The sequence below is a fragment of the Pseudorasbora parva genome, chromosome 1, assembly GCF_024679245.1.
Source record: "Pseudorasbora parva isolate DD20220531a chromosome 1, ASM2467924v1, whole genome shotgun sequence".
NCBI lineage: Eukaryota > Metazoa > Chordata > Actinopteri > Cypriniformes > Gobionidae > Pseudorasbora > Pseudorasbora parva.
This window is the reverse complement of record NC_090172.1, coordinates 16,788,306-16,814,836: the sequence shown is the minus strand read 5'-3', so window position 1 is coordinate 16,814,836 and position 26,531 is coordinate 16,788,306. Positions and strand designations below refer to the sequence as shown.

At 37.4% G+C, this 26,531-nt stretch overlaps 1 protein-coding gene across 28 annotated transcripts in view; it reads left to right on the top strand.

Moving 5' to 3' along the window:
- Positions 1 to 26,531, top strand: part of LOC137055698 (receptor-type tyrosine-protein phosphatase delta) — a 633,917-nt gene that overhangs the window by 171,646 nt on the left and 435,740 nt on the right. For all 28 annotated transcript variants that reach the window (XM_067430762.1, XM_067430433.1, XM_067430164.1 and 25 more), the window contains exons 4-5: positions 13,211 to 13,284; positions 16,772 to 16,855. The gene's annotated coding sequence lies outside the window, so the exon portion shown is untranslated. The remainder of the gene's footprint in view (positions 1 to 13,210; positions 13,285 to 16,771; positions 16,856 to 26,531) is intronic.

The window sequence follows — 26,531 nt, the reverse complement described above, 5'->3', positions numbered from 1 at the left end:
GAAAGAGAGTAGTGCTTTCTGTAAATAATAAAACATAATTTTGTGGCAAAAATCATGGATATAATTTGTAGTTTTCATCCTATTGTTTACTATATTTATTTGCTTGTTTAGTGTCGTTTTGGGTTTTGGTTACTTTGCTGTTCTACGCTAAGGATCTTAGAATGTAGAAAAACGTATTAAAGTAAAATATATTCCACAATGTTTAATGTAAGTAATAACAGCAACATTTTTGCCAAAACACCATTTTATTTCTCTTCACTGTTAGTAGCTGCAAGGTAAATTAGTAGGTAAATAACGTTGGTGGTGCTGCATTGACAAGCTACTAGTTGTGTGTATTGGTGGTTTCCAATTTACTTCGTCATGTGTTTACATGGTCACGGCTTTTTTTCAGCTAGGTTCACCACAGAACCTGTAATGTTCCCAGATCAGACAACTGTATAAAACAAAATTCGGAGACAAATCTTATTGGATCAAGTGACTTGTTGTGTTATCATTTTTTGGGGAGCAGAAACGCAGCACACATTTGTCAGTGGCAGCACTTTGCTGGTATCCACATTTTGCAGTTTCTCATGCGCTGGAATAAACTATTTCCCTGCCAAACACGGAATTTCCCATGTTTCCGTGGTTTCACTGTTATACACTAGGGGGCACTGTTGCCCATCTTCTGAATGAGTTCAAAATCTCCTGATTAAAACACAGGTGAAGAAGATGCAAAAAAACAAACAAACAAGTAATTGCATGTAAGCAGATGCATTCATAAAATAACATGATCGTCATCATTAAACGTCATATAAATCAAAACTGCCTAAAGTTATTGAAGGAAACGTCAACCTAGTGCGACCCAACCCAACCCAGATTGTGCAAGCAGTAAGGATGTTGATTGACTCGATCTACTCCATCTGTGTTTGATCATCGCTCTGAATCTAATTTGGATGTAGTCTTTGACAAAAACGTGAATGTTGAACGTAAAGATAGCGGCGCTCCTCTTCGTTTCCGGGTCATGTATCTGAATGGTGGATCTCTGCATATTTGCACGCAAGCATCAAGTTCACGTCAATAACTTAGTGGATAAAATCGTTATTTTGATTTTTGTGCGCACAATATCTATTTTCATCGCATTGTAAAATGAATGTACAGCCAGTGAGATGGACTTTGTATCGATGGAGGCTTTTCTGAAGCCTTTCTCAGCCATCAGCTTTCAACCAAAACATATTCATTTGTATTCCGAAGATGAACGAAGGTCTTACGGGTGTCCAACGAAATGAGGGTGAGTAATAAAAAATAAATTTCATTTTTGGGTAAACTAACCCTTTGAAAGCAGTTTACCGATCTACTTAAGAAATAGTAACTGTTCTATTTCACTGTTCGTGAATTCTGCTACAAACTCTTTTCGGAGGATTACATGTTAAACAAGACTACACTTTAAAACCTTAAAATGAATAACATTTCTTTAATCGTTTAAAAATTGAGTAAGAATTTGTTTGTTTTACGTGAAACACAAAAGGCCTTTTCTGCAACCCGATCTCAGGTGGCTAATTCCTAAATTTTTTGACCTCACTCCTACAAATTTGCAAGTTTTTTGCTAAATCGTAGATATTTTGCACGTTGCCCAATTCGTATGAATTCATACAAATGACCTACAACTAACCCTGCCCCTAAACCTACCCATCAATGGTGTTTAGACCATTTAGGTTGTATGTTTAGGTCATACAACTTTTTACAAATAAGCCACCTTGTAAAATATGTATGAATAGGTCATGAGATATCTGAGCTGCCAATGACGAATGTGAATTTCTGCTCCTCTAAAAGTCACTTGATCCATGTTCTCCTATAGAGCGACTGCCGAAAGAATGTCTCGGTTCCATATGTAACCCTCGTTATAATGTAACGAATGCGTGTTTTGCCCATTCCGTCAGTAACTGATGTAACTTGTAGTGTAATGACTGAAAGGGAACCATAAATATACCAAAACACAACATGAATAAACAAAAGACATCAATTGTATTGACTTGCTATAATCCAAATCATTACAATCCATACATTTGCGAGGAACGCATCTCAGCCCTTTATCCAGCGATCATCATCTCAAGTAGTATGTTTTGTGCATTTGAAAGTTAAGTATTCATACCTGTGTATTAAAAATGAGACCAGGCTGGAGGGGGAGGTCTCTCTTGCTTTACTTGTTAAAAAAAATAAAAATAAATTGTAATGGCCCCAAAGTGCATCGATCCACTGTGAAAATGTCCGGTATAGCCGATTCCCAATCCAACCCTGAATGACACTGAACTTTAGACACTTTCACATTTACAGCATTTGCTTGCCCATATATGTTTGAATTGGACATTTGATTAAATACTACAGAATCAGCTCTGGAAATGTGCTGGTTTAAAGAGTAGCAGTGCAGAGTTTGCACAGATGAAGCTGTCCGATCTGTGGCATTCCTATTTTTGATGACTTGCATAACTACTTTATCTGCTTTATTTTTCTTATTCACCTTGAATAAAAAATGCAGTTAAAAAATCACTAATATTATACATGTGAACAGACTGCAATGGATTGTACTCATTTTAAATTGCATCTGTTCGTTCCAAAAAGGCATTTTTTGTCTGTTCTCTTGCTGACTAATTTAAGTCTTCTGTTTCTGGGTCATTCCTCTTCTACAGAACCTTTCGAACTGTGAAACTTGTGTTGTGTTTTAATCTCAATTTATCAGAGATTTTCTCTGGTCAAACTCAAGACACAAACTTTATTAATCATAACTTGATATTTACAGAGACAAGTTCAAATGTCAATGATGTTCATAAAGAGATAAAGTGAGTTATTGCTCAGTGAGGGATGAACGGTTCACTTACATGAAGATGTCAACTTGATATTTTTTAATTATCCAAATGTTTGATAATCAGACTTGTGTCATAGGATCAGGCTGGTAGTTGTTGAAAGACACAAACTAAAAAACACCACAAAACATCTCAGGAATTCACCAAATCCATGGTGCTGTTTTCCCTTCAAAATGACCACTTTCTGGATGCTGTATGTTTTTAGCGAGAGTTTTGGATGCTTTCAAACTAGAACTCTAGTAACACTGAAGTGAAACAATCATATGGTGGCCTCTCCTCTTGATGGCTTATCTAGTTAGAGTGATAACCAGCTGCTGTTAGTACTTATGGTGATACTTACATTGATGGCACAAACATACTGCGCTTCGGAGACCAAATAACCCAATGCAAAATGAGACCTGCGAGGGAACTGAGCTACATGAAAACAGCCTCATTGGCATTTTGTTGATGCAAGTGGTGGATTGTATAGAACACAGACATAGATTTATAAGCATTTTGAAAAGTGGAGACATGGCCAATGTCCTCATATTATGAGCCTGATCTCACGAAAATGCGTATAAATAGTACGAGTTTGCAACCTCGTGGAATGTATACGCCAAAATGAGTTTTGGAGTGCATATGGTATGCGCTTTTCGCGTGCATATGATTTGCACTTTATGGCGTATTACACATATGAACGCCCCACCCATGCACTCCATAAAGTGTGTATCATATGCACGCAAAAAAACTGCGTAGCATTTGCACGCCAAAACTCATTTTGGCATATCCATTCCACGAGATTTCACACTCGTACTATTTATACACATGACGATGAGATTGTGTTGCATATTACACCCTTTCCTTGTAATACCTATGTCATACCTATGTCATTATACACATTTGTGTCCTCATATGTCACCAATTACTCTCCCCCCCCCACAAACACACATATATATATATATATATATATATATATATATATATATATATATATATATATATATATATATATATATATATATATATATATATATATATATATATATATATATATTATACACAGTTCTATACAGATGTTCTCAGAACTGTGTACTTTATTGACAGTAAGTCTGGAAATGGCGCATAGAATACATTCATGGAGGATGCGGACCCTACAGAAGGGGGCCGGCTTTTTTTTTTTTTTTTTTTTTTTTTTACGTTAAGGTTTTTTCCTTAAATTTGACATTTTGTGGCAGGAACTGAAAGCTCATTATAATGACCTATAAAACTCTTCAGAGAGAGTGAAGTATGATAATGGTTTCTTCAGATCTTGTTCCTGCACTGATTAGTGAAGTTTTACTGAGAGAAAATTGTGAATTAAAGAAAGCTTGTATTTTGTGAACTAAATGAGTATATGACAATCCTGCATGATCATTTAACACTCATTTATTTGTCCATGAAACCATAAGTGTCTTTTTTTTTCATACCAATCTATATTCATCCTGAGCATCTGTATGTCGGTAGGCTGCAGAACTGTCTCTGGAGTGCGTGTGCGACAGACAGGGAGTGAAATCACTTGTCTATTTTTAGATGTGTTTAAAGTCCATGTGTATTATTTTGTGCGTAGTTGTGATTTGAATTGCATTAAAAAAAAAAGCGCACATCAAGTCACAAAACTGAGCACAATTGTGCTTTATTTACATGACTTCAACATCTTCAAACCTTCAGTGATATGACTGCAGCTCATCTGATGTACGGCATACACACAGAAACGCACACACTGTCTGCGTGGTTGTTTAGTTATTGAGTCGCAGCTCTGGAAGTTAATGGTGTGCTTGAGTGAAATTCTGCTGGAAACAGGAAAAGCTCTGGAGACGCTGAATATATTACACTCTCAAAATAGAGCATTAATAAGAACATAACATTCACACCATACACACACACACACACACACACACACACACACACACACACACACACGCATAGAGAGAGACACACAGTGAGCTGCTGAAGGCCAACCTGAGACATTACCTCCTCTTGCGAGACAGTGTCATTCAATATACGGATCAGGTTTGATGTTTGTTCCCAGAATGATTTGTCTTTTAAATCACTGTCTCTTCAAGTCTGCCTGTAATGTTTTCAGTGTGTGTGTTTTCAGCAATACTTTTTTGTTGGTTTATTTTATGATGTAATCTTGCAGTTCGGATCAGTAACAGTGACAGATGATCAGCTCATTTTATTGTGCAAGAACTACAGTTCTCATAATGCTCTTGGGGTCACAGCACAGCACAGCATGTGTGTGTGTCCTTGTTTATATTGCATTGTGGGGACCAAATGTCCCCATAAGGATAGTAAAACCTGAGATCACCTACATTGTGGGGACAAGCCAGCGCTCCTCACTTCAAAAGGCTTATAAATAATACAGGATGAGTTTTTTTTTTTTTGAGAAAGTAAAAATGCAGAATGTTTCCTGTGATGGGTAGGTTTAGGGGCAGGGGCAGTGTAAGGGGATAGAATGTACAGTTGTACAGTATAAAAACCATTACGTCTATGGAGAATCCCCACAAAGATAGTGAACCAGACGCGCGCATGTGTTTGTGTTTGTGTGTGTGTGTGTGTGTGTGTGTGTGTGTGTGTGTGTGTGTGTGTGTGTGTGTGTGTGTGTGTGTGTGTGTGTGTGTGTGTATTTGGGTCAGGGTATATGAGTGTCATTACTGGTTAAACAGCACACACTAGTGGCACGTCTGTGAATCTCTCACGCATCCTCTTCATTCTCTTGTTTCATCTGCTCTTTCATAGGCTCTGCTCTTTAATTCATCTTTTCCCTTTTTTATGTAGTCCATTATTTCCATTTTTGGCCATACCCCCCCCCTCTCTCTCTCTCTCTCTCTCTCTCTCTCTCTCTCTCTCTCTCTCTCTCTCTCTCTCTCTCTCTCTCTCTTTCTCTCTGCCTTTCTTTTTTTTTTCTTGTGGTAGATTTATGAATATTGCTCTTTTCTCATCCCCTGCTGTCTGCCCCACTTAAACACAGCGAGAGATCACCAAATTAATTCACTTACAATGAGCTGTGTGTGTGTACATAGTGGAGCTCTACTACATTTGCATGACCTAAAAAATGCCCTTCTACTGACTAAGCCGATAGATAGATAGATAGATAGATAGATAGATAGATAGATAGATAGATAGATAGATAGATAGATAGATAGATAGATAGATAGATAGATAGATAGATAGATAGATAGATAGATAGATAGATAGATAGATAGATAGATAGATAGATAGATAGATAGCGTGAAATCTCAGCAGTGATTGAAGCTTTAACATATCAGCAGTCGTACGTGTCACGCTGAGTCCCATGAGATCGTCCCACAGGCTTACTCTCACCTGCTGTCAGTTTCATCACAAATAAGCATCCAACAGACTCCAAACAAACTTCACTAAATATAGACACAGTGAACCGGCATCTATGAGCCACACACACAGCACTGAAAACTCTTGAAATGTAGTTAAATTACAGAGACGTGTAAATGTACAACGCGTCTCCTGTGAATAATGACACTGTGCTTATGTCTGAATTAATACAGAGCATGTTAATTAACTGAGAGCTTTTCAACAGTCAAGAAGCATCATGGCAGAGACCAGACAGCCGTACGACATTCAGACAGCTGTTTCTACAGACATACAGACAGACAGACAGACAGACAGAGAGAGAGAGAGAGAGAGAGAGAGAGAGAGAGAGAGAGAGAGAGAGAGAGAGAGAGAGAGAGAGAGAGAGAGAGAGAGAGAGAGAGTTTGAAATGATTCAGTGATAGAAACTGTTTCCTGTTGGTGCGTTTGTGCTCTGCTTGTTTGAGAAACTGTGAGCTCTGCTCTCGCTGCGTTCTGACAGAATGGTGTCAAACCTGCGCGTGCATGTGTGTGTGGTGCATGCGCGGGCAGGTACACACACACATGCAAGCACAGCGGGGAACAGTTTGTGCGGCTGCATGCTCAAACTCTTCTGCATAGAGCTGTTAATTAGCAGCAGGGCCAAAATTAGCACACAAAAGTGAAGTGTTTGAGGACAGAAATGATTCGGCATCAAAGAGTTTCCGCTCAGCACAGAGATCTGAGGAAGTGGGGGAAAAAAACAGCCAGTGATTCTGTAACCGTTTGGTTGTTGTGAAATAAAATACATTTACCCTTATGTGCTGGACTACACAAAAAGTGAATGGCTACAAAAACTAATTTGAAGAAAACAAAACAAAATTATAAAACTGGTGTAAATTGAGTTCACTGGAGATGAATATGAATACAACCAAGGAATTGATCATTAGTATTAATAAAGTAGATTTTATTGAGTGTTTGAACCTTTGATACTTGATGGATTGGAAATTTTAAATATTTAGGAACATTTATTGATGGTAATTGACATTTGCTGGACATTTTGAGTATGTAAAAAAAAAATGCATAGATTATAAAGTCTTAGGAGGTTACAACATTTTTGTGTGTTTCAATATATTTTAGAAATGGTTCATAAGAATCTTGTCGAAAGTGTTGAGTGACGCTGACGGAACGCTTTGAGTAATGATGTCTTGAAGCACATGATCAATCTGTCCAATGGTGTCAATGGACATCAGAGGCAGGTGACATCATGAATCAGTAAGCTATAAGCCTGCCCAAAACACAGCCACGCTAGCTTCTGTCTTCAGTAGCATTCTATATGAAACTGTCTCTCTCTTATTTGGCGTGGTTTTGTCAAATATATACATTATTATGACAGGCAAGCATCTGTTTAAAGTGTGTGCACCCCTGTCCACGTTATGCAACGGGTGGGGACACGCATGCTCTTTTTGTAGCTTGTTTGGGTGAGGAGCATGCAGTTAGCGCACAAGGACGTTGGTTGTTATCAATGTGAAGTGCTTCCATATGGGTGCTCAGATTTTTTCTTTCACGAGGACATGCAGATTCACGTTCACATTCCCCAGGGCTCTGGTCCCGCTGCTGTTGTGGCACAGTGGCGTTCATAGTCATAGGGTTTGCACATGGATCTATCAGCAGGGTTAGAGACGTGCACAGCATTATCTCTGCCTTCACCTGATAGATCCACTGCCTTCTCCCTGGGTTTGCAAGCACGTGCTGCGGTTTCTTCCACCCTGAATTGAGGTACCAGTGATGAAGCTCTCCAGTTTTGAGGAGCTGGAGGCTACTAGTGTCAGAGAGTCTGATTAATCACCTCATGCATGTAAGGAGCTGGTTGAGGTTGTGACCAGAGCGGTTGAAAGATTAAATATTGATTTGCCAGGAGGTAGGCAGGACATTTGTTCCAAAAGCAAACTGGACGAGCTGGTATGCAATCACGGTCACAATCTCAATGACGGGGCCTGCGGTTTTTGCCTGATCTCCACACGGAGGTGGCAGCTGCAAACATCTAAAGCCAGCTCCTCACACAGTGCCACAGAAAAATAAAGTGTGGCTTCCCGTTCTCCCCCTCAGAAAGATTGGGGACAGGCAACCTTCGAGGGGTAGGACAGATCTGAGGACCATCATTATTTCCAAGAGGGATGTGGGGAAAAGGTTCTGACACCTAAGGGGTCAGACCAATGAGGGCAGTCCGCCGAAGTGGACCAGTCAACACTTCATTGTGTGGTGCCCACCTCCCTTCTGTGCTCTCAGGGGACCGTTCTGCCAACCCTGTCAGTTCGGTTGTTCCCTGCCGGTTCACCGTGACAGCATGACATGCTGACAGCACAACAAAAGCCAGAAGCCATTCTCGAAAGGATGGTACCTCTAGCATGGAAGCTACTGCCAACTGTTTCTCGTTGGGTCTTGAAAACTATAGAAAAAAGGGTATCAAATACAGTTCGGCTCTCGTCCACTCAGGTTTATTGGGGTCCTATCCACAGTGGTGGGCCTCAAGCAGGTTCTGGTAATGGAACAAGATGTGAAAATGCTGTTAGAGAAAGGCACATAGAATATGTACCTCCCTCCAACAGGGAAACCGTGTTTTACATCCAGTACTTCATAGTTCCAGAGTGGGATGGGGGTCCCATTTTGGATCTGCGTGTCAGAGGGAGATTGATTGTTCTCTACTGAGGTTGTGGAAACCATTCTACACTCCAGAGCTCCCTCCATGAGGAATCTTTAAAGCTTTAATGCTTTAAAGTGGAAAGTTTTTACTTCTTGGTGTAGTGACCATCAGTGGGACCCAGTTGACCCAGGTTGGTACAGTGCTAGAATTCCTGCAGGATCGGTTTCTGCAGGTCTATCCCACTTCACCTTAAAAGTTTATGTGGTAGGTGCTTACCACATTCCTTTGGGTGGTTTGTCTTTGGGTAAAGATCCATGGGTAACTTTGAGTCTGAGTCCTGCAGTTTGCACTAGGATGTCGACTTGTGATCTGGCCACTGTCCTTCAGGGCCTCTCCCTGGCTCCCTTTGAGCCATTGGAGGAGGTTCCAGACAAGTTTTTGACCTTGAAAGCTTTATTCCTCCTTGCTATCTCATCTTTAAAATAATATGATATTTGCAAGCATTGTTGGCCTGAAATTTGCACCCGGCATGGATAAAGCATTCCTATATCCTAAACCAGGTTATATCCCTAAGGTCCCTACTAATGTAGCTATATCTATTGTGCTACAGACCTTTTGCCCTCCCCCTTTTCAAAATTCGAACCAGGAAAGGAGTAATTGCTATGCCCTGTTAGGGCGCTAGATGCCTATGTCCAAAGAGCTGCCCTGTGGTGTAAATCTGAAGAGCTTTTTGTATGTTTTGGGCCTCTTCTCAAAGGGTCCCCTGCATTTAAGCAAACAATGAGCAAATCTCACTTGCTTATGAGTCGGTCAGACAGCCTTCTCCTTAGCTGTCCGTTCTCATTCTAGGAGTACGGCGGCATCTAAGGTCCTTATGTCAGGAGTTGCTCTTGGAGTTGTTCCAGCAGGGTGCTCCTCACCACACACAATTGTGAGATTTTACTCTCAGAACTTGGACCCTATACCAGGGTCCCATGTGCTCTCATCATAGTGCTGCTATCTTGATTTTACACAAGACAGACTCTTCTCATTATGGTAGATAGGACATTCTCTCAGCGTCAGTAAATTTGTAATTTGTCTCCCGTTAGAATTTTAAATACTGGAATCTGAGTGTGAGGGGCGATTGTGGTCCTTTGGTGATTATACTGAGGGTGTTTTATTTTTTATTTTTGGGGGGGGGGGGGGCACAGGTGTAAAGACACATTTTGTGGACAGTAAAGTGATTAACTAACTAGCTAACCAACCAACTAAGATGCAATATGTTTTTGTTAAAGAACACTTAAATAAGAATAAGAAGCGTATTGCGGCAGGACTATGCCACAGTGATGTTTTTGAAGGTAATATTATAGTAGATGAATAACAGTAGTTAGATTGAACATCCCTTACTACTATATTTATAATATTTCTTTTCTACTAAAAATCATCATGACATAAAAAGTGTTTCTCTGACCTGTCCTGACCATTCACTGACAATTGATGCATCTGTCATGGCATTCGTTTTCATTGCATCAAATTAAAATTTGTGTATGAAATCACAAAGGTTTCGACATTATTATAATTAATTAAAATAATTTAGCCTGCTTATTTAAAATGCTGGCACAATGTTGGCACATTGCAATTCAATTTTTCATGTGCATGTAATTATGTAATTGAACTGTTGACAATGCATTAGCCCTATATGTTCTGCAGTGAATTTGGCAAGAGTTTTGCAAAACAATGCACACACACTAAGTGTATTCGATCAAATTATAAATTGTATAATGCAGGTCTTTCATGTATTTATTAATTTTTTGCTGGCAAATATAACAAAAATAAATAAAATTGTCCCGCCAAAGCCTTATTTTATCAGTTATTGTAATTTATGAGTGATGTAGATGACTGCTGCACTTGTGATAGGGTGCGTGTTAACTGAGAGAGAGAATGAGCCCATACCCCGTGCAGACTCTCTCTGTTTTAAAATTAAGCACTGCCTTTGTTCTCTCTCCCTTGCACATATTACCATATTTAAAATCAACTTTAAACTAACACAATAGTAAAAGGTCAGGAGACCGAATCCATATTACACATGGCACATTGGGAGCATTTTTTCCCCCTGAATTACTGCTGGGTGTGAATTGCGCTCAAAAAAGCATCGCCTCTTCTCTGACAAGCGCTCTGCACATGCAGCGGACATAAACCACACTTTCAATAAACAAACAAGCAAACAAAAAAAAAACTTAAATTATTATTTTTATATAAGTTAAAAAATCAAGTGGGGCACTACCAGATTAATTCAGACTGACACTCATGTAGTGAGCCAATTACACTTTATAATTCTGAATTTTGCCTGTTACATACTTTATATATTTTCTTGAGCAGAATAATACAGCATAATATCTGTCCCTCTTGTGAAAGATGTTTATATTGACTCATTTCAAAGTGTGAGGCCACTGATGTGACTGCAGATCCTCCTCTATCTGAGCTGGAATTGCTTTATACAGGAGTCCGTTAGCGCGGCGATGTTTAACTCTAAATCACTAAACTAATTATGCACACTAATTAATTCGTTTTCTAAAGGGGGAGGTGCTAAAGTCTTTGTTGGTCTTACTGTTTAGAACTGTGAATAACACAGGGGGGAAAACTTTGATCTGAAGAGTAAACATATCCGTCTGCATAATTAGCAGTGAAGCTAAATAAAACGTTAAGCTCCAGGGACTCACATGAGAAAACGAACCGAGAGTGTACAAAGGATGTTTAATGCTTTTTATCTGATTTTCCTTGGAGACTAATTGCTCAGGTCTGACAGTATGTGGGGCTCCCAAATCTAATCAGTCAATCAATCATTCAGCCAATCATCAGCTGTCATGTGGCTAGACAAACTACGGTAATGAAGTACACAAAGGCCCTATGTACACATGGTCACATGAGCTTGTTGTTTGCATAAACATACCTTAGTCAGGCTACATGGTAAATGTAATATGATGCAAATGAAAATATGGCTGGACATACAGTCTATCGTGAATTCTTTGAAATACAGACCTAAAGTTTCTCTCTTTTTAAAGAAGACACTGAAGATTATTGCACTTTTAACTATGAAAGTGTCAAAAGGTAATAGAACTTTAAGTTTAAAAAAAATAGAGTATATATATATATATATATATATATATATATATATATATATATATATATATATATATATATATATATATATATATATATATATATATATATATATATATATATATATATATATATAAGTAATTTTTCTAACCTAGTTGTGTTTTTATTTTAGCCTGGAAAAAATTTAATTGTGACCCTGGACCACAATACCTGCCATCTTTTTCTCTTTTTTTCTTTTTTAGATTTATACATCATATGAAAGCTGGATTAATAAACTTTCCATTGATGTATGGTTTGTTAGGTTAGAACAAAAACAATTAGGCCAATATGTAATTATTTGAAAATCTGGAATCTGAGGGTGCAAAACAATCTAAATATTGAGAAAATCACATTTAAAGATGTTCAATGAAGTCCTTTCAATGCATATTCCTAATACACTCTCTAATAATAATAATAATAATTAAAAAAAAAGTACAGTGAAGGTACAATTTTGTTTATTGAGGAACAAAACATATAACTGTAAAAGGTACACAATTGGTCCTTAGGGTACAATTATACCATACGTTCCCTCAGTTCAGTCCTTGTGAACCGCTGTCCTGCAGAGTTTGGTTCCAACCTGAAAAACATCTATAGAAGCTCTTATTGAGAATTCAAAGGCTTAGATTTTGATGTTTTATTGAAAAAGTTTGGTCACCATTATGGAGATTATTAGGTGGGCAGTTTGATTGACACATAATTGCTCAAAATAAAAGAAACCATAAACAAAATGTGAATAATGTTTAATTTAACTCATCACTGAATAAAAATTCACCAACAATCACATTCAAAATGTAGATTTTTTAAAAAACATTCTAAGGGGGGAAAGTTTACATGCACACAGATATCAGGAATCAGCATTTGAATCTCAACAATGGTGACACACTTAATGCTGCAATGCATGCTGGGAGCCATGCGTTTTATACTGTGGTGGCTTAGTAGGGTTGGAGCTAAACTCTGGAAGACATCAAATCTTTAGGACTGAACTTGTCTACCCCTGATTTAAAGGTACCACCCCAGTGACGGTTACTTGTACCTTAAAACTTTTACCTCAGAGGATATTTTATCATACGAGGTAACACATTTTGTACCCCGTGCATTTAGTGCTAAACACTTGCTACTAGACCACAACACATACAAAGCAATTTCAATGCATATCATAAAGTCAGCACCTCATAAAGAGAAATTCATACGGAAACAGTATGACTTCTAAAATGTAGACATGTAGACTTCTAACAACATGTTTCTGTTTTTTTTTTTTTTCTTCCAGGTGACCTTCTGAGGAGTTTTATTCTTTCAATCCTCTGGCCAGAGACAGCTCAGATGACGAGGGTTTCATGAATGGTAAGACTGAAATCTAACACTGGACACTGCTTCTGACCAACACAGCTTGGGGTAGCTTGGGGAAAATTGACAGTTTTTTGGCAAAAAATAAATAAAAAAATTCACCCTTCAATGACTCTTAACAAGACACACTGGATTTTCACCCTTTAAAAACAAACCCTTATGGTATGTTTCTTGTGATTTTCTCACTCTATTTAACCTTGGGTTAATGTCCTAGCTAACAAAAATATATTCTGGGAATGTTATTTTAAGAATGTCATTGTAATGCAATTTCTGAAAGTTCTTTGAATGTTCAAAATGTCCAGTGTTTTTAAATGTTGTAAAATTGTTTTAAATTACGAATGTTAAGGGGAAACTCCATTTTATCATTCTTTAAAGATTATGGGAACATTACTTTTGAATGTTCTGAAATAATTAGTGACATTTAAAGTGTCCCTGTTATACTTTTTTGGAATATTATCTTTCATTCAGTGTTTAAAACTGTTGTTTTTGAATGTAAAAGGTCTCCAAAGGTTTAAAAATCAAAGTGCACAAAAAATACAATTGTTGTCTCAATTGATTCTAAAATGCTTAAATGAGTCATCAGCAATTCCAGTCTCACTTTTTGTTACATACTTTACCGACGTAGGAATATAATACATAATGTCAGCCTATGGTCTTTATTAACTGCCTGCGAATGATGCCTTTGTTGACCGGCTCCTCAAACTCTGTAGCTGTAGATGAGGCCTGGAAGAGTTTTGTTCATTGTTGACATGTTGAGAATATGCTGTCCAACTGTTCAGATACACGCTGGTATTGATAGCAATAAAACTTTGCCATCATTTGTATCACTGTATATAAAGCACTATTTAAATAGGACACCTGCAAAAATGACATCAGATTAATTTTGTCTGAAGGAAGACGTGCAGACATGTAAAGTATAGCTATGTGACACTGCGTCTTCTCGGGGAACTTGGGTTACATTTATCCTTATGATATTCCATATAGAGGGAACTGTATTTTCACATCAGATTCTGACACTATGGGGACATTAATATCCACTATGCCATGATGACCAATGCCTGTTTGTGTGCTGAAAAAGCTGTTACACAACTACAATCATGTTGGGCTTAGGAATTGAAGGCACAGATCCAGAGCACCCTGAATGCGTGAACTGCATCCTCAAAATTGCTACTGATGTGCTGCTGCTCTGCCCTATAAAGGCAAATACCTTAACTCATTGAGTGTGGATCTGAGAAAAAATACTTTAAAGATGTTTTGTTGTCCAGCCAAATAAATTATAGGTAGGACACTGGAAACATGTTTTTAGATGTTTTAACGAAACTGATATATATATATATATATATATATATATATATATATATATATATATATATATATATATATATATATATATATATATATATATATATATATATATATATATTTTTTTTTTTTTTTTTGTTCCACAATTTTGACTTTTTGCCCCTTTAAGTTACTGCACTCTGCCTTTGTATTGTCTGCAAAAATTGAGGAGTCATGCCAAGACAAAAGGCAGTAACTTCCATATTATCAATATTTGGTTGCTGATCACCATTTACAAAATCATTATAGTAACACCTGTATAAAATCTAATGATCATGGCATTTATTTTGGATGATTTACAATTACTTGGTGTGCAACAGGTTGATAGGTGACACTGTATTATATGAATATACAAGATAAGCTTATTTCTAATGAGTAAACAATGTGCATATATAATGCAAAGATATAACAAATAGAACAAAGAACAAATCATGTAAAAATTTAAAATGCATGGGATTGGGAAAAGATATAACAAATAGTGCCAATCAAGGGTTAAGTTTGGCTATCATGCTCTAATGACAGAGCTGACTGGATCGGATTGGCCAGCCACAGGCTAAACAGAGTATTTATTTATTGCAATGTTTTTATCTTTTATTTTTATCTAAAAAAAGAATACAATAGGCTACATAGCTTAATTACTTTTACATCGATTTGAATGAAAATCACCTAGCCTAAAAAGCCTTTAATCTAAACTTTTAGATTAAAGTGAATGACAAGTAGGAACAATTCCCAGAATGCTTGTGGATTAAACATCTCCGATGACGTTAATTGCCATGGATTTGATCAGGTATACAAGAAAAGGTAGGATATGGATTTAATTGCGAACTGCTTGCTTCTACTGATTTTATGTTTGATCGCACGCTGTCACGGCATTCGAGTACACTCGTGCAACTAGTGGGCAGCCCCATACTGTCTGACAGGCGAGCTGAGTGAATATTCTGCATTATTAAAAGATGTATGACAGTACACAGACTACACCGTAACTTAACGCGGCAAACTTGAATAGACAGCAAAACAAAAGCGGGATACCATAACTGCATGTCGGCACCATAACTTAATTTTGACACATGGCTAAACAAAGGCAGAATACCACATCTCAGTTTGAGCGTTCCAAAACAAAGGCAAAGAGCGGTAACTGCTTTTGAAAGTTACTTTTAAGACAATCCATAATTTTCTCAGAAAAACTACGGAATTGACTAACAATATTTATCCACATGATAAAGGAGGTCTGTCAATGACTAATTTTCGACCAAAAACAAAGTAACTAATTTGTTTTTTTGCACGGCAGTATAGAACCCTTAACCAGGGTTAGTTCACATTAAAAATATATATATATATAATAAAAATTAATAATTCTGTCATTATTTGCTCACCCGCATGTCATTTCAAAACCCTGAGATCTTCATTCATCTTAGGAACACAAATTAAGATATTTTTTTATGAAATCCGAGAGCTTTCTCACCCCACAGACAGCAACACAAAGACCACATTCAAGACCCAGAAAGGTAGTAAAGGCATTGTTAATAGTAAAGGCTAAACTTGTCCATGTGACTACAGTGGTTTGTAGACATTGAATTAAACTCTTTCACCATTTTTGTTTAATTCACAGGACCATACACCTGTAATTTTGCAGAGAGATCTCTTTTTTTTATATTTTCATCAGACCAAGAAGAGAGAGACAGTGAACCAAACAAGGTCTTCATGACAGCTTCTCTGGTCCTCTGGACAAAAATGTTGGTTTTTTTATTTGCTTTTTAAATGCTGGAAAATATAATTACCAGAGGAACATGTGACATCCATTAAAATGGAATGTATACATCTATAAGTCAACATAACCATGGAGTATAAAACAAACCGTTATGTACACATTAGCATGGAATGTATAACAAACCATTAAGTCAACATGTGCATGGAATGTATTACAAATCGTTAAGTACACACATGCACCAAAACTTACACTATGCATTTGGGGTTCCCCCTCAGTAGAAATCACATTTGCTGTGGTGCGATCGAAAAAGGGACTTTCACTTTCTCAATGGAGAAATGGACAGATCAATTACTGAACAGAGATAAAACAAGAGCTTCTAGATCTGATAGATGAACAATGCTTTCTCAACTCGTATGTCTGTCTGTCTGTCTGCAGGTGTGGTCTGGCTTGGAGTGTGTCCTGTGAGTTTGGTTCAGGGATCCAGATGGAACCTGCATGAATCTGTGGGTGGCAGCAAGTGTAAGTCTACCAACTAACCTAAACCTAACCCTAACACAAACACACTCATTCACATCTGATGCATGAATGAGAAAGAAAATATGCAACAAAAAAGGCCCAAAAAAGCACCTAAACCTAAAGCATAATTTGACTTAGGTTAATAATCAAGACTATATATAACTATATATAATTATCAGTGTTTTTCATATTGGGAGTGAGATCTGCATCTTGTGTATTTGTGCATAGTTTTGGCAAATGTGGTAATAACTTAAAGGGTTTGTTCACCTAAAAGTGAAAATGTATTAATGCTGCCTTCACATGCTATCGGAATTATCGTAAATACGAGTTTTCGAGGTAAAAATTGCACATGAACGCCCTCTGATGTCGTGTTTACCACTGGGAAGTTCGGAAATAATTTTGATACCTAAGTTCCTGAGATGGGCGTGGCATAACCGTTAAAAACGGCAGATGGGAAATGAATTTCTGCTGTGGCAGGTGTTTTATTAGTTTTTTTTCCCACAACAATTTCATTGTCTTGTCTTGTCGTTAAAGTAGTAATTTTTTTACATAAATTAATAATCATTTGCAGCATATTGTGTATTTTAAACACATCGAAAATCGCATATATAGTTGACCATCATTCCAGAATAGTGAGCAATAGGCTGCACTAGATGGTAAAAGTAGCTATACAATAGGATCATGTAGGCTATGGTTGAAAACTATTGCCATTTTAGTCTTTAAGCAGCCTTTATTGTCTACATTATGGCTTTTTTTGTGAATGTTATTATAAACAATATGCTTTCGTGTTGTGCTGCTATGTTTGCCAGTGATTCTATGATTTTCTGGGACCGGGAAAGGACTGATATGTGTTAAAATAACATTTTCCAAAGACGCACAAAAGTATGAACCTGGTGTCCTCCATTCTTTCCGACAACAAAGCACCTGAACACAACAAGCTCGTAATCACGACTTCTGATGTGGGAAGTAGGAAACTTCCGATAGCACGTGAAGGCAGCATAATTACTCACCCTCATGTCGTTCAACACTGTTCCGTTCATCTTCAGAACACAAATTGAGATATTTTTGTTGAAATCCGATGGCTCAGAAAGGCCTCCATTGGAGGATACGCTGATTCATAATGCTCTGAAGCTTCATGAAGCAGTTTTTTTAAATCTACCATCACTATATAAGTCATTATTTCGTTTATTTTGCACACAACAACTATTCTCGTCGCTTCATAAAAGGTTTGTAGAACCACTCTATTGAGATGGACTTTGTAACAACGTCTTTAGTACTGTTTAAGGGTCTTGAGAGAGGAAATGTCATTGTGGCCAATAGGGGCCTTTCTGAGCCATCGGATTTCAACAAAAAATATCTTAATTTGTGTTCCGAAGATGAACGGAGGACTTACGGGTCTGGAACGGCATGAAGATGAGTAATTAAAGACAGAATATTCATTTTTGTGCGAACTAACCCTGCAAAGCTGTAGAGTAATTTCAGAAGATTGAGAGTCAGTTTGATGTTCCCAATGCTGTTTTTGTCATGCTGGTTTGTAGAAACAACAGAGGTATTCTAGAAAGCATGTTATGTGACACTTGGGTATGTTTAAGAGTAAGTAAGCAGATGACCTCAACTTTTGGGTCCAAAAAGGACCTCGGGTGTCAATTTCAGGGTATGTAAGTAGTAGGGGTGTGATGAGACTGTGAAAAACTGTGACAAGATTTCTCATCGAGTTGAAAAGCCGCCTCGCCTCATATCTGACGGAAGGCGAAGTCAGGATAGAATATGCCAATGCTATGTTTACATTACGCCTCCACTCTAATTTTGCTTTTATTAGAAATAAAAGTAATAAAATTCAGGTGAATAATCATAACAGTCGCTTCAATTTCATCAGCTCATCACGACTCTTGTGCAGCAGTGATCATGTGACAAGAAGACGAGATTGTGTTATACTGTATGTGTGTGACTTACGTGTTATTAAAGCTCGGGCATTGAGCGTGTGTTAAGAGTGTGTGTTAGTGGACTAGAATAGCATTCCTTGTGCAACAGAAGCGCCAGACTTACATTTTTTAAATGCACCACAATCGCAAAATTTAAAGTAAAAGTAAACAGGAACGCGCATTCAAATGCGATTTCAAAACGTTACTGCTGTTTGAAACCAGCTCCCTGAGGCATGCGGATATCCCAATCCCAATATCTCAACTATTTAGTTGTAACCATCTTGGCTCTGTATCTGTATCCTTAAAGAAAAAATGGTCTCTATTTTTACTTTGAATATTGAGTACTTTGATTATTGTTATTGTTTGTACTTAATATCTATGAACAATGTGTGGGAAGGAGTTCAGTTAGGAGGTCAGAAGAAGCTCCTATGCAGGTCTAAGGTCTGAAGAGCAATCCTACGAAAGAGAAGCCAGTCAGTTGAGTTTTTGGCAAAACCTTTACAGTGCTTGTTGTCTTCAACTCTATGATAATTCATATTCAGAAAGTGGAAATTAAATGGCATTCTTTGAAAGTTGATTAGTTAAAACATGTCAAATGCACCTGCAAATAACTTTTCTGGTCATGTATTTCATCATTGAGGATAAAAATACTATGTAAATATCTTGTCTCGTCTCGTTCTCATGAGCCCGATCTTGTATCTCGTCGTGTTTTGTGAGATTAGTGTCTCGTCACATCCCTAGTAAGCAGCCATAGGAATTCACTCTCTGAAGTTCATAACCTGCTCCGGTACAGGTTATGTCCCAGGGTTAGTTTGCTTAAAGGGATAGTTCACTTTAAAATGAGAATTTTGTCATCCTTTACTCACCCTCAAGTTGTTTCAAACCTGTATGAATTTCTTCAATGAAATTCCTCAAAATATCTACCCTTGTGTTCAGCTGAAGAAAGAAATTCATACAGATTTAAAAAAAAAAACTTGAGGGTGAGTAAAGGATGACAGAATTTTAATTTTAAAGTGAACTATCCCTTTGAAAGGTATTCAGATGCATGTTATATAATTAATATAGTCCTATTAATATAACTAAATTTGTTATATACATTGTTACAGCAATCTAATCTACAGTATTATATATTATAAATTCTAAAGCACTAATTTAACATATTTAGTTATAACATAAATATTAAATATTAATTAATTTCCAATGTATTTATCAACTATTTTATTGTAATCTCACACATGTATCTGCATTCAATTCATTTATTACAGTTTATCATCTCAGTTAATAAACTTATTAAATGAAAAGATTTGAAAAACTATTTCGCAGCCACCAAATTTTTGGCAATGTGCACTAAGTAGGTTATGTAAATTGCCATTAAACAAAATAGAAAGAGGAAGTAGAATTGCACACTTTGCGTCTGTTTCCATGGTGAATCATCGATTTGTTGCTCCGTTGAGAAAGTCTTGTGAGTTAACTAGGGACATACTCTGGGTTGTCTGAACGTACTCCCGGATGCATTTTTTGGAACCAGCAAACCTTGAGTAACCAAGGCTTGGGTTAATCAACCGAGAATTCAAGGTATATGGGGCGGTAAGTTAACCTTGCTTTTTGGAATACACCCCAGGAGGATAAAGATCAGGTTCAAAGGGATTTAATAATCCATCCACCCGAGCAAACAATACAAACAGCATCTAAACAAACAGAACACTAGCACTAGCACTGCAACTTAATTACAAGGCAAATGAGCGTAATTAACGACAAAACACCTGTGATGAATCAATGAATCTGTGTGACAACTTATAAGAGGCAGGAAGCTAAACAAATGGAAATGTGACTGATGATAAACAAACTAAAAGTCTATAAAAATGAATTTAACCGAATATAAATGTGACAGTTTTAATGTTCAAACCTGCTGTTACAGGTGTCATTTCATAAATGATGTATATGGACACAATGATTCCATACACATGGCAACATTAGACCTGATCATAATTAAACTTAACATAATTCTCTGTTTTAATTCACCTCCAAATAGAGAGAAATGCAGTGTTATTTATATGTTGTATGCCTGCACATCATTGAGTCATGGTGCTGTTAATAATTCAGCACTCACCATAAACATGTCAACAAGATTCAGAACCAAATGTGGCTCAGAAAAGTGAAGGTAGTTCTGAGAAATCATTTTTATCTGCATCTAATAAAATGCAATATTTTTTTAGATTCACTCGAGTGTCTAAATACATTTTAGGAGTTAGTATACAGGCGTATACTATGTGATAAAAGTTCATTATTTTCCATAATGTAATGATAAAAATTAAACATTCATATATTTTAGATTCATTGCACACCAACTGAAATATGTCAGGTCTTTTATTGTGTTAATACTGATGACTTTGGCATACAGCTCATGAAAACCCCAAATTCCTATCTCAAAAAATTAGCATATCATGAAAAGGTTCTCTAAACAAGCTATTAACCTAATCATCTGAATCAACTAATTAACTCTAAACACCTGCAAAAGATTCCTGAGGCTTTTAAAAACTCCCAGCCTGGTTCATTACTCAGAACCGCAATCATGGGTAAGACTGTAGACCCGACCCTGTCCAGAAGGCCATCATTGACACCCTCAAGCGAGAGGGTAAGACACAAAAAGAAATTTCTGAACAAATAGTTCCCAGAGTGCAGTATCAATCAATCAATCAATCAACTTTATTTATATAGCGCTTTTACAATCACGATTGTGTCAAAGCAGCTTCACAGTGTCAAACAGGATAGTATTGCATCAAAATTAGATTTGGCTGTACAGTCGCTCCGGAGAAAACAGTGATGTTATCAGCTTATTTAAATTTTTCATATAGCGACAATGTTGGCAGATCCGCATTATAGTTTATAGAATTAATTAAAACCTAATTCATAAATTTTATCTATATAACTAGTTGAATAACTTTGATCATAATTTTAGTGTCCCCAACTGAGCAAGCCAAGCCAAAGGCGACAGTGGCAAGGAACCAAAACTTCATCAGGGCATGATGGAGAGAAATAAACCTTGGGAGAAACCAGACTCAGTCTGGGTGCCAGTTCTCCTCTGGCCTATTAACACACCGTGTAAGATTATTATTCTGGCAACCTTACAGGTCAGAAATCATATTAGATCGGAATATTCAAAATTTCAGGGTATCACACAAGAGATGGGTTTATTTAGGATGGTGCGTCGATTACACAGGAGTATGAATACATGAAAGATCGGAATTATTGCGCCGGAGACGGGTTTCTGTATCAAGGCACCTCAGTGGAAAGTCTGTGGGAAGGAAAAAGTGTGGCAAAAACGCTGCACAACGAGAAGAGGTGACCGGACCCTGAGCAAGATTGTGGAGAAGGACCGATTCCAGACCTTGGGGGACCTGCAGAAGCAGTGCACTGAGTCTGGAGTAGAAACATCCAGAGCCACCGTGCACAGGCATGTGCAGGAAATGGGCTACAGGTGCTACCACTTTGGGCTACAGAGAAGCAGCACTGGACTGTTGCTCAGTGGTCCAAAGTACTTTTTTTCGGATGAAATCAAATTTTGCATGTCATTCGGAAATCAAAGTGCCAGAGTCTGGAGGAAGACTGGGGAGAAGGAAATGCCAAAATGCCTGAAGTCCTGTGTCATGTACCCACAGTCAGTGATGGTCTGGGGTGCCATGTCAGCTGCTGGTGTTGGTCCACTGTGTTTTCTCAAGGGCAGGGTCAATGTAGCTAGCTATCAGGAGATTTCGGAGCACTTCATGCTTCCACCTGCTGAAAAGCTTTATGGAGATGAAGATTTTGTTATTCAGCACAACCTGGCACCTGCTCACATTGCCAAAACCACTGGTAAATGGTTAACTGACCATGGTATTACTGTGCTCAATTGGCCTGCCAACTCTCCTGACCTGCACCCCATAGAGAATCTGTGGGATATTGTGAAGAGAAAGTTGAGAGATGCAAGACCCAACACTCTGGATGAGCTTAATGCCGGTATCGAAGCATCCTGGGCCTCCATTACACCTCAGCAGTGCCACAGGCTGATTGCCTCCATGCCACGCCGCATTGAAGCAGTCATTTCTGCAAAAGGATTCCCGACCAAGTATTGAGTGCATAACTGAACATAATTATTTGAAGGTTGGCTTTTTTGTATTAAAAGCACTTTTCTTTTATTGGTCGGATGAAATATGCTATTTTTTTGCGTTTTTGAGCTGTATGCCAAAATCATCTAGCCTGGATGCCAGCCGAACTTAGCCCCGCCCACAACATTTTTAGGTCGAGCAGTTCGGTCTGGCCTCGCTCCATAGAGGAGTGATTATCCTCAAACAGAAACTGTTCAGACCAATGAAATCATCAGGGCGGGCTTTAGACGATGATGGACAGATGATCAACAGTAACGTAATCATGCACGTCATCAAAGGGGCTTGGATTATATTTTTTTGAATCCTAAACGGAGAGCTTGTTTGTATTCACTTTCACAATTTCTCTCAGAAATGATGATCATGTTGGGTAAGTACTCTGTGTATAATTAAATTATTCTATTTTTTTACAACACTGGCAAAGATCGTGTATTCCAGCCTGATTTCAGCGCACGTGCAGACAGGGTTGCCAAGTTTTTACAACAAAACCCCCCAACTACGAGCCCTAAACAATAGCTTCTCAGGGGGTTCTCCAGTGGAAAAATGGTTTTTGTGGGGTAAAATGTGTGTTATTTTGGCAAGGTTGCCTGCTAAAATTCGCACTCATGGGTCTATATATCACATAATAGTCGCTCCAACCCGCGGACATAGAAAACAACCTGCTGGGAAAAAAACGCGGACTTGGCAACACAGTTCAGTTGAACTATGTTGACATTTGACATTGCGTCGTTTCGTTGATCTGATTGGTTGTAGGTCTGTCCAATTGAGGTCTTTTCTGTTTCGGTTGAAACACGCCTCATAATCACAGCCCGATGGAGCAGTTTCAGACAGAGTATGACCACGTCAGGCTAAAAATCATCAGTATTAAAACAATAAAAGACCTGAAATATTTCAGTTGGTGTGCAATGAATCTAAAATATATGGAAATTTAATTTGTATCATTACATTATGGAAAATAATGAACTTTTATCACATATGCTATTTTTTTGAGAAGGACTGTTTAGTGGCCAAATGAAATAAACTATTGAGAGTAAGTGATTTAAGATGTTTTTTTGTTGTTGTTTTTTTAAAGTCCAGATTAATTAAGAGAATGTAGCATTAGTGTTTTCATTAACTGAGATTCAATGTCCTTGTATAAATTATAATTAAAGAATGAATAAATTATTCAGTAAAAGATGTGACACAGATTTTAACAAAGGGGGAAAAAAACATGCAACTATAACTAGGCTCATATTATTAACTTCTCTGGCTGTTTGTTTTGTTATAACTGCTGACATAATTATATTTTTTCTTAGAAAACTCAGTGGCCTTGGGGTATAGTCAGCATATTTTAGAACTGGTGTATAAATCCATCATAGGACACGTTTTAACTTTTCATCTTTCTGCCTGGTATGATCATTTAAACTTTAGATCTAAGAACAAACTTAAAAGAATTGTGTCCATGACAAGTAAAATATTTGGTAGGACACATAAGCACAACTTTATGTCAAAAGGGCAAAGAAGAATGAAATAGGTATCCTTGCAGATAGATCTCATCCTCCTCTCATCAAAAATGTTTAAGAGGTCTTTCCTTCCAAATATCATTAAAATGATCTGCAAGTGAAGGATAAATCAAATGGACGTAACATAAATTGCACTGTTATATTTATGTATTGTGAATCTGTCTGTGTTTTACTTTTGTTTTTCTAAATATTGCCTGTCCTGTCTAATTATTTGTGAGCCAAAGACAAATTTCCACCTTAGTAGACAATAAAGAAAATACTATATAATACAATACAAACAGTAAGTACAGTCAAATAAGATGGAAAACTAAATTTCTAGTAAAATATGAAGATCTTAAGCTGCTTTTATTTTAAGAATGAATGATAAACATGTTCAACTTTGTGTTTTTGTATCGTTTGATCTGTTTATGAGCACAAAATACTCATTCTATGTCATGTTTTTTACTTTTAGTATTGTATTTGATCCTCCTGTAGGTTGTTCGTGTGGATACGACAGTGCACTTTTCATTTCTTTCTTTATATGTCAACTCAAGAGAAACATTTTAAAACGTCACAGAGGCTCAGATCTCACACACACATACATTCATATATATTTGGTTTACAGGGACCTTCTATAGGCGTAAGAGTTTTTACAAACCATACATTTTATTCCATTACACTAACCCTGCCTTTAAACCTACCCATCACTGAAAACTTTTGTCTGAATATACACCTCGCGTCCACGATCCTCATAAACCACACACACACACAGCGAGAGAGACAGAAATGTCATATTGAGCTAATGATATTTGCACTTTCATGAACCTAAACCCCAGCGCAAGCCTTTCACATTTAATATAACGTCATTAATAATGTTATAGAACTAATGCTCTTTGCTCCTTGGCCTTAACGCTCACACGGACATTTCTGCATATTTATATTTTTATTAATAGTACATATTACATTTTTTTTATTTTATTTAATTTATATTAAAAGAGAGATATAATTCAGGTACTATATTAGCTTTCCAGTTCTGTCTATAGAATGAAAGAACGGCCATTAATGTTTTGTGTGAACAAAGAGCTCAATGTTACAGTTTTTGTTTTAACAGTTTATATACACATTTCTCAATAATAAGGTCACTTTTTCAAAACTCTTCACACAGTTCTCCTGACCAACTTTAAACTTTCCTCAGCAGTCAATTTCACATTCAAAATGCACCAAAACTACCCAAACATTTTACACCCCTGACGAAAAGGGCATTTATTCAATTGGGCTAATTAGTTGTTGAGTGCCTCGAAAATAAACCGTAACAAACTCCGTGACTGAACTCAGTGTATTCTTTTATTTCTCACATGTCATGGTATCACTACTTCACTTGTCTTTTCATTCCTTATGCTCTCTTACAAGAGCTCCCTCTAGTGGCTTACTCTAGAACACCACATATCCCTTTCTCTTAAGACTAAACATACCATAGCAACTTTGTCTTGTTACTAGTAACAGTAAAGATAACATTATAACATTTTCCTTTTTAGCCTTTTTATAATAGTACTCCCAACCGTAAGACTTGGAATCAAAACCTTCACTATGACCCTCACAAAATATTCACAGAACAGTTGTTATTTTTCCTTAAACTGCAGTGACACAATTTATGTATTATTGATGCATTAAATCACATTTTACATCACATAATCCCGGGTCCATGCAGGCGCACACCTACTCCGAACCGGCCGTGCAACTACAGCTGGTTGTTCACCACCTATCGGTTCAGTGTTCCCCGCGTCAAACAATGGCAAATCACTGGACTCCTCTGTTCTGCTTGGAGCGAGTGCAGGTGCCAGGTGAGATGCATTCCAGCATCGCCCATCTGACAGCTTGTATGTGTACATTCCTCTCTTACCCACAACCTGTAGGGGTCTTCCAAATTTAGACTGAGTCTTTGGCACAATTCCTGGCCTCTTTACACGGACATAGGATCCACACTGAAATGAGACATGCTTTGCACTGCGTTTTCTGTCACTGTACTGTTTGCTTTTTGACTGTTTCTCCCTCACATGTGAAGCAAGCTGTTGAGATGAGAGCGGTTTACCTGCAGGTGGTAAGTGAAGACCCGAAACGTTAAGTTTGGTTAACA